This window comes from Drosophila miranda, chromosome 3 (assembly GCF_003369915.1).
Source record: "Drosophila miranda strain MSH22 chromosome 3, D.miranda_PacBio2.1, whole genome shotgun sequence".
In the NCBI taxonomy this organism is placed as follows: domain Eukaryota; kingdom Metazoa; phylum Arthropoda; class Insecta; order Diptera; family Drosophilidae; genus Drosophila; species Drosophila miranda.
In genome coordinates, this window is record NC_046676.1 from 12,749,121 (window position 1) to 12,756,432 (window position 7,312).

Below are 7,312 nucleotides of genomic sequence, written 5' to 3' on the forward strand. Positions count from 1 at the left end.
GGGAGAGAGTTGTACAAATATTTAACTATCTTTTCAATATTTCGAATCACTAAATTGCATAACATATCGCTTTGCAACGGGCTCCATTTATCAAAATTCAAATGAAAAGAGTTTGGCCACCAACTGGGTAATGGGTGCTCCATTCCATACCCTCCTCCCCCCCCCCCCCCATTGCCTCTCCTTGGCGGTTGGCAAAAACAAAGTGCAAGCCAAAGTGAATTCCCGTGGAGCGTTTAATCAAAATTTACCGGCGAACGCGTTCGCTGACAATGAGAAATTGCAACAAATTCGCGCTACACCGTCGAAAAACCTTCTCTCTATCTCTCGCGCTTCATGGCCAAGAGCAAACAGGGTCGGTAGAGGGGGGAGGGTGGCCCCCACTGGTAGTGGTGTCGATGGCAGCACAAACAAAAGCCAGAACGAAATGCAACGATCACGTACCCCAACTGGCATTTTAGGAGCTCTGTATGGAGGCACCCGCTGTTTGGATGCCTCTCGACTGGATATTGTTTTCCGACACAGCACTCGTCCTCTCTTGTTTTGGCTCTTTCCCTTTTTTTTTTTTTGTTTTGTTTTTCTGGTTGTGGATATGAAAAATGATGCCGAAACAATTTTTACAACCTAAAAGCGGTAGCGGTGGCGGTGGCAGGAGGCGAAGGAGGAGGCCTAAACCGCCTTCAAACCACTCCAGGAATGGGCGGCTTTGGTCTCTCGAAATTGATTGATGGGAACTTTGTGCACTGCTGCATTGGTGCATCGGTGGGCGGGTTAGAGAAATGATCGGAGCGGAGTCGTGCAACATGCAGCCGTGCAGCGGCTGGCCCCAAAATCAATCTGGCTAAACGGTAGCAAATGGGCGTACAGAATGGATTGCCAGCCACTGGTGTGTGGGCGGAGATCGAAACGAATCCATTGGAAAGTGAATGGAAGGAAAAGTCAAAGACAAAAATTTGCATAGGAAAAGATCTGCCACTTGGAAGGGACCTGCAGGAAGCCTGCAGGAAGCTGCAACTATGAATGGAACTATCCACAAAGGGGAGGGGAAATGTAATCTTTGAACATAAGAACATGATCTTAGGGATCTTAAGATGATTTCCATAGAAGGAGCTTTAAAGCAAAGCCCATGAAAATTATTTTTATGCGTTATAAGATTTTTAAAGGCACTAAAATCACATCTAAGAAAGATACTTTCTTCAATTGAAGAACTATACAATTTTGGGGAACATCTTTTACGAAACAGAACCACTTTGGAGACCAGAAATGTAACAGAAAAGTGGAAATTGGAAGGAGATCTATCAAAGTAGTGGGTTTTTAGGCTGGAACTACCGCTCAAAGGCTTTGTAATCCACAAAATAAAGTACTTTTGGGCAATAAATATATATTTCCATGGAAAACAATCAATGATTCCCTGTATATTTATCTTGGTTTATGCTCTCTCTTTGCTCTAAAAAACTTTCTAGGAAAAATTGAGGCAAAACCGCCAATTGAGATGGAAAATTCATGCAAAAACAATGAAAATAAACTGCGTGACCAGCGGAAAAGCGTTGAAGAGCTCCACAAAACGAGTATGCATGTGTGTGTGTGTGTGTGTGTGTATGTAGAGCAAATCAGCCTCAAACTCTTGCCCCCCCGTTGCCCCCCCCGTTGCCCTGCTCAACGGGTGACTCAACGACAAACATGGGCCAAACCGAAATTGGAAATGTGCCAACTAAAATAAACAGTTATTGAGTTGACTGTTTCGACACTTCCCGCTGCGATAACAGAGGGAGGGGGGAGACGCCAAACACCTGGTGGGTGGGTGAGTGGGTGAGTGGGCGGCTGATTGGCCGAGTCTTGGACTCTCCTTCTCGCGAGTCGCTCTATTAATTAAATTAAATTTCAATATAAATTCAAATGGGCAAAGCGTGCTCGCTTACGTGTTCTAATTGGGCGGGCGCTACTCCCCCCCCCCCACACCAATTGTGGTGTGGAACTGGAACTGGTAGACCTAATTGTTTATTTATGGAAAGACCTCCGCAGTTGGCCTTTTGGCAACTCTTTTTCCCAGTCAGAGCTGAAAGCGGGACCCTGGGAATGGACTGGAGGCCTGGCTGGGGCTCGTGGGGTACTCCAGGGTGGGGGGAGAGAGCCTGTGACTTGGCATCAAATTTCATTAATCACGCAAATGCTTATCGTATGGCTCCAGCAGCAGCAGCAGGCACTAGGAGCTCTCTGCAGCAAGCACTCTCCTGTAGGAGCGGCCGGCAATCGTTGAAAGCCAGCTCTGAAATCGTGGTCATAATTTGTCTGACTTGCTGGAAAAGGCCTTTTTTCGTCGGCCCCTTGGAACGGGTGTGAATGCATGCCCCTTGCATGACCAGGCCCAAAACCCATCATCATCATCGTGGTCATCATGGCTAGCCGACTACCGACTGCCGACAACCGGCCTGGACTCCCCCTTATGTACTCCTCTATGCTGCATTTTCAGTGGCCTCGCCTCTGATTATGCCTGGAACACACTCGTTGTGATGCTTCAATTCTGTGGCCGATGAGGCAAAAAGAGAAGGAGTTTCTGTGGGTGAAAGAAAGGGGGAGGTTCTGGCGGCACGAGAGGGAGATTCTCCGGCCATAGAAGGCATAAGGAGAAGCCGATTCTGGCAGCAGAAAGAGGAGCTTCAAGAAGACGGCAGGGGGGGGCAGGTGGGGTCGCTGTATCAGCTTGTGGGTGGCTGCTGCTCGCTCGAGTGATGTGTAAATCTCTCGCTCTGCCTCGTGGCAAGGTGCTGTCAAAAGTGTAGAGTTGCCCCAACAACAGACACGAAAATGGACAGCCATTCGAAAGGAGAGAAAGGGTTGATCTCGTTTGTGCCCCCAAGCCCCCACCCCCATATCCCCATTTACAGTGAAGCCTCCACGCTGGCCGGCCAATTAAGACATTATCCGATGTGACAGTCGTAACTTGCGTCATTTAAGGCGTCACAATGGCGTCCCCTTGGAGACGGTAACTGTATCTGGATGGACCAGGAACCTATTTTCCCGGCCGCCGCCAGACAGCCTGGCAGACACTTGCCCCTCACCACCTCCTGTCTTGGCCATATTAGCAAGGCAAATTTCCCAAAAGACGCTGGATTGGATGGCCATGGGGATGCAATACAATCTTGAAACTCGAATAACGGAAATAAAAATTATGAGCCAGGAATATTTTATTGCTGGGGGGAAATTTGCATAAGAAAAACGTTACGTTGCCGGGGGGAAAGAGGGGGAGGGGGAGAGAGTGGCCACAAGATTGGACCTTGAGTCCGTGGAGGGCAGACATTTTTTGTGTACCCTAACAGAAAGGTTATTACGATATTGGGACCTCTAAGAATTGTTTTACGAATATCTTTTAGCCCAAAAAATTTCACACTTTCTGCACGATGATCATTCGAAAGACGAGAGATGAATTAAAATCCTGGTTTTAATCAGTTTTGGGCCTTAAAAGTAGATCCAGTAAAAGGTTGTAGAATCACAGGCCTCGGTCTTACAGTCACTGGCGTCGCGATGAAAAAGGTCTGACAGTCACAGGCCTTGCGAAGCAAAAGGTCTGACAGTCACAGGCCTCGCGTGGAAGGGCTGCTCGTACTGTCGCTCTCCCGGCTATAGATGTAATTGAACATTCTCAGATCCGCCTTGAGGATGTGCTTGCGGTTGCAGGCTTTTGCCACCGCCAGGGCCCCGTGGACCGCATCCATGGCATCACCTGCAACACAACACGAGAGTCGTTCAAGAGAGTTTGCCTCTCCGCGCAATGGTTCACTTACCAAGGGACATGTTCAGCAATTCTTTGGCCAGTTCCGGGCTCACAGTGATGTTCCTTTCCACCGTATCGTACAGCAACAGATCCAAGGCCAGCTGGGACCAATCAATATCGGGTTCATCATCCTTGGGTTTAATCATTTTCTTGGGCTTTTTTTCTTAATAAATTTATATGCAGAAAAAATGGAAAAAGAAGATGGCCACTTGGAAGCTTGTGAAACAATATCGATGGCTGGCTATCGATAGTTCTAGAACATCTTTCGATTGGGAAAAAAAATACTTGAAATCGGAGATTCTATTTTGCTCAGGGTTGCTTTTGAGAGTGTGGAAAAGGGCTCTCTTTGAAGGAAAATCTGGTTATTCGGGCATCAAATGAAGGGCTTTTTCTTAGTGGATGAGGCAATATCATGGGTTTTTCAATATAAATTATGTTAAATCAAAAGAATTTTGGTTTGTGTTTAATTTTGAACGATTGAATTGTAAGATTCTATCGATAGTGCGTTCCATCGCCAAAACAGCTGATTTAAGGCGCCGCAACTATGAGAAATATTTCAATAAGAACCAAGTCCTAAGTGAGTGATATTCTGAGCCAAGAAAAGATAGTTGTAAAGTGGCAAAGAGCAAAGAGCATACGAAATTCGTGGCCGCACAGCTGTCCTGCCTTCCTGGAGAAGCCTAGACATCCGCCGGAGTTTCCGTAGCCGCCTTCATGGCCATGCAGTTTATTTGTTGTGTTTTTGTTTTGGGGGCATTGTAATTGATAAGTTAATTTACATTTTTATTAAATGGCCAACGTTGTGCTCTTTGTTGTCACCGAAGGTCAGGACACCCTCCTGGTGGGTGCTTTGCATATTTACATTCGAGTGGCAGAGAATTGGAAATGTGCGTAAAATAGATGGGCTTTTCACTGGCCAAGTTAATAAAAGGAATTCGTGTGGTTTATGTCGGCCATGTCCAAAGCTCAATTGTGTGTAAAGTCGGAGGCGAAGACGGCAAACAATTGATTCATTTGCTCCCATGATGAAAGAGGCTTACGATTGGAGGATTGAGGTTAGCCAATGAGTCGGAAAAGTCAATTGTGGGGCAAAAACTAAGGCCACAAAAGATTCCAAATGAAAATCCAGGTAACATTGAACAAAGAACACAACTGTAGCCAGGAAAAACCAAAAGGAAATGGAAGGTTTTCATGGACATAAACATCAAACAAAATTTAGTCTGACTTTAGTCAGAGACTGGATATATCTTGATCTATGTATATCTTTACAATGTCGATACTTGCAGCAAAGGAATCCGAGGGCGAAGAAGGAGGTTTGGCAGAACCCGAACGCAACGGCCAAGAATGCAACCCTGGACCGATCGTGGTGGAATATTATCATCGAAGAGACGGCCGATTGGCTCTGTAAGATTGAGAGATTTTTTTAAAAATTGAAATTATTATTTTAATCAAGTATTATCTTTCTTAAAAATCCAGATTGGTACAAAAAAAAAAACGGTACAGGTCGCAAAACCCCGGGTTTTATAGACAAAATGAATCGAAAGACCAGGCTGCAAATGAAAGCAAAAGAAACGAAGGACGGCTAGTGGAAATCAATGGAAACATGATGAAAGTTTTTCGATCGAAGCTGGGAGCACAACTGTACCTGGAACACTCCCGTAGACACAGGCAAGTGTCAAATGTCAGGCATGTAATTATCAATCGAACAAATTGCGAATCAATATCGCTTGTAATTTCTAATATTTTCTAGCAACAAAATGATTGTGGAGCCCTCGACGGACTCCTCCCTGGACTCCGCAGAGCCCGGCTGTTGTTGGTGCCAAAATCGAAAATATTGCTGCTTTGTGATTATATTTTTACTCTGTTTCATAGCATTAATATGCGTGGCCGTGTATTTCGGACAGAAGCGTTAGCCACAGGACACTTATTAAACATTTAAAGGGTATGGGGTACCCCCCCCCCTCGCCCCCGCATCACCAAAAGATTGTAGATACATCTTTCAGTATGCAATGGTTTTCACTTGGTTTTTGGTTTGTTTTCCGTTTGGAGGGTCCGATGGCTATGCAAAGAATCTGATCGAATCGAATCGAATCGGAATGCATTCGGCGTAAGGCATGGCTTGGTACGGAATGGGATGGCCTGGAATGGTATGTATTCCGTGTGCCATCGGGCCAGTCGTGCATGAAAAGTTAACGAGAATTGATGTTCCATGTTTCGGCAGGGCAAAACAAAGCATAAATTTCTCCCTCTCTCTCTCTTTCCCTCCATCCAGGCGAGATGCTCCACAGCCTCCCCTGGCCGCCCCCCTTTTGTCCGCATTTGGCAGTTTTTACATGCATTTCGAATGCAACTCTGCCCCGCGATATATGTACGTATCGGTGGGGGGGCCAAGTATATTGTGTTGCACTGGCCCTTGGCTGTACACCCCCCCCTTCCGCCCTCCTGCCCCACTTTTGTTGCTCCTTTCGCAGACGACGACGACGACGCGACGTTGCATAAATTTTCAGTCAACAAATTCAATTTGCGTAACGCATGCGGATACCCCATGAGTGTGGGGCAGGGGGGGGCTACCCCATGAGTGGGGGGAGGGGGGTACGCAGTTTTTAAGGCTGAAAGGGAGTAGAGTGCTTTTTTAAAAGTATTTGCAGTATTTGGCAGCTGGTGGATAACTTTTGGTCTACAGAGTGTTTGATTACCACTTGAGGCACTCAGATCCGTGCGCAGTGCGTGCCTCGTGCCTCGTGCATCACGCTTACAACTCTAACGGCAAGACTGCGGCCCAATCAGTGTCGCCTCTAATCCGCACCCTCGGGCTCTTGGCTGCATGCAAATCACCTCGTTGACTTGTGGCCGCAGTGGGTGGCGTCTGTGTCTCTTCTGATTTGAGTTGATGAATTGCAACTGTGGCAGGCAAGGAGAGACCATAGAGAGAGCCACAGCCCGAGCCCGAGCCCGCACCTAGATAATCTCTTTTGAGCTGATTACGTGGACACCGGACCAACAAGGAAGCCACATGGCGATGCAACGCTTAGAGGATGTTCGGTTATGCAACATGTTGCATGTGGAAAATACTTGAATGGATTATGCTTTCATCAATCATTTAGCTCTGGAATTTTTAATCCATTTTGCAACTAATATTCGTGCCCATCAAATATTTATTCATATTTCGGTGCAAATTTGCGCGCAAACAAAAGCTGGCGAAACCCAATTAAATGGCAATCATTACACCCGGGGGGGAGTGGTAAGGGGGGCGAGTGCGGGGTTTTCTGCTCAATTAGTCGCTGCTCCCAATCGAAATCAATCGCCCAATCGCTGCGGCACACGAGACGCGGGATGCGGCACAGTGGAGAGACTCTGCGCCACAGCTGCCTCGGCGGCTGCTGCCCCGTCAATTGAGCGCTAACAAAGATAAATGGCTGAAGCCACAAAATTGATTTGGTTGACAGATGAATTGTGGAGTCCCTACTGTCCCCACTGTCCCCACTGTCCCCCCCCGTCCCCTGTCAAAGCTCTGCAACTGCAACACGAGCTGCAACAATAAAT

At 46.9% G+C, this 7,312-nt stretch overlaps 1 long non-coding RNA gene across 2 annotated transcripts in view; it reads left to right on the forward strand.

The window, feature by feature from the left end:
• LOC117187737 overlaps positions 1 to 5,766 on the forward strand; it is an 89,582-nt gene extending 83,816 nt beyond the window's left edge. The window contains exons 4-6 of one of the 2 annotated variants that reach the window (XR_004472336.1): positions 5,056 to 5,173; positions 5,246 to 5,459; positions 5,520 to 5,766. This is a non-coding gene — a long non-coding RNA (uncharacterized LOC117187737). The remainder of the gene's footprint in view (positions 1 to 5,055; positions 5,174 to 5,245; positions 5,460 to 5,519) is intronic. The other variant, XR_004472337.1, reaches the window with a different exon arrangement.
• The last annotated feature ends 1,546 nt before the right edge of the window (positions 5,767 to 7,312 follow it).